This window comes from Lissotriton vulgaris, chromosome 7 (assembly GCF_964263255.1).
Source record: "Lissotriton vulgaris chromosome 7, aLisVul1.2, whole genome shotgun sequence".
NCBI lineage: Eukaryota > Metazoa > Chordata > Amphibia > Caudata > Salamandridae > Lissotriton > Lissotriton vulgaris.
Genome location: NC_141695.1, coordinates 1,632,641,006 through 1,632,643,033, shown reverse-complemented (window position 1 = coordinate 1,632,643,033; position 2,028 = coordinate 1,632,641,006). Strand labels below are relative to the sequence as shown.

General features: G+C 42.6%; 1 pseudogene; it reads right to left on the bottom strand.

Moving 5' to 3' along the window:
- Window positions 1-256: 256 nt before the first annotated feature.
- Window positions 257-1,230, bottom strand: LOC147706166 (solute carrier family 2, facilitated glucose transporter member 10-like; annotated as a pseudogene).
- Between the last annotated feature and the right edge of the window lie 798 nt (window positions 1,231-2,028).

Below are 2,028 nucleotides of genomic sequence, written 5' to 3'. Positions count from 1 at the left end.
CAAGTGTGCGGACTAGATTTGGAGAATCCATGCTTCTCACATGGACAACTGTATGTGGCCAGCTCACGCATCGGAAAACCTTCTGATTTGTTCGTGTATGCACCAGAAGAAAAAACAAAAAAATACAGTGTATCCACAAGCACTCGAATAAATAAACAGAATTAAAACAACACTATAAAATGTTTTCCATATTAAAATGAATAGGTTTCAATAAAAATGACACAATGTAAATCGAATGTTATCATAACAAGTTTCCTTAAATTTCCTTTCTTCTGAGATCGCAGCAACACGCGACGGGTAAGCTAGTGCTTAATAAAATGGTCCAGTTCAGAGCGGTATATTCATGAAATCCTGTGCTATTGAACGACATAGGCTTCATTTGTAGCATTATTTCCTTTGACTGGATGAGGTTTCCCACATTCTGAGCATAAGAAAAGTTTGTAAGCAACCTTAAGCTTGTAGTGCTGATGAAATCTATGTTAGGGGTATGAAATCAAGTTACTGCAACAGTCAGATTGATGGAGTCTCACCTGACCTACAGAGGGTGAGTGGTGGTCTGCAATTGAAGTCCCTGGAGACTAGTGTGGCAGAAGCACTCACCATATACACTGAAAGGTTTGATTTTGTGATCCTGATGCAACTGTTGTGGGACTCCAGTAATATTCTGAATCTTGCTAATTCAATTCCAGTGACTGATATCGGCATCACAGCACAACTGGCAAGCAACAGGACTCCTCCTCCAGCTTTCTCAGTACAACCATTGGCGACCAATGTGGAAACAGCCTTCTCCGCACCAAGCCCAATGGGGGCCAAAATGGTTGGGAGCCCATGGAGCTAAATATCACTGAGTCATAGTAGTAAAGGGCATTGGGTTGGCCAATCAGCTGCTGAACGATGACTAGACCAAAGTCAACCAAAGTTCTCGTTCTCATGTTGTCCTTAGAATGGAAGAGGTCAATGAATGAACATTGGCGTTCACAATTGAGTTCCGGGTTAGGTTCCTTGGTTTCTTCAGTGCTCTCTAATGGAATAAGGCACTCATGACTTTCTTTGTGCAGCAGGTTTCATTTTGGTGGATGAGATGGGAGGAACAGAACACTAAAAAACTGAGTAGAGGGTTGCGACGATAGCCAATGCAAACGAATATGTGACATATTTCCGCAAACAAATACCCCGCATACCATCACACCGCAATTATCATTCCGTAAAGACAAACAGCCCCGCAAATTATCACAATGCAAACTTTTACAACGGCTATGCCTTTACCACGCATGCCATTACAATGCAAAGGCATGCATGTTAAAGGTATACTCATTGTAAAAGTTTAAAAGGTAAGTGTGAGTACCCTACCCTAACCTACCCTACACCCTAATGTAGGACCACTGCACAACCCACCCTCGACACACAGTCCTTTTCCTACAATAACACTACCCATTAAAACCCCCCACTACCATAAACCACTTTTCTTCCCTACACAAACACTACAACACTACCTTAATACACTAGCCCTACATGACCTACACTACACAAACACCACATCAGTACCCTACACTATACAAACACTACCCTAAACCCTAAAACACTACCCTACACTACACAAACACTACAACACTACCCTAAACCCTAAACCACTACCCCCAGCATGACCCTACACTACACAAACACTACAACACTACCCTAAACCCTAAAACACTACCCCTGCATGACCCTCACTACACAAACACTACACTACCCTAAACTCTAAATAACTACCCCTGCATGACCCTACATAAACACTACAACACTACCCTAAACCCTAAAACACTATCCCAGCATGACCCTACACTACACAAACACTACAACACTACCCTAAACCCTAAAACACTACCCCCTGCATGATTCTACACTACACAAACACTACAACATTACCCTAAACCCTAACACACTACCCCCTGCATGACCCTACACTACACAAACTCTACAACACTACCCTAAACCCTAAAACACTAACCCCTGCATGACCCTACACTACGCAAACACTACAACACT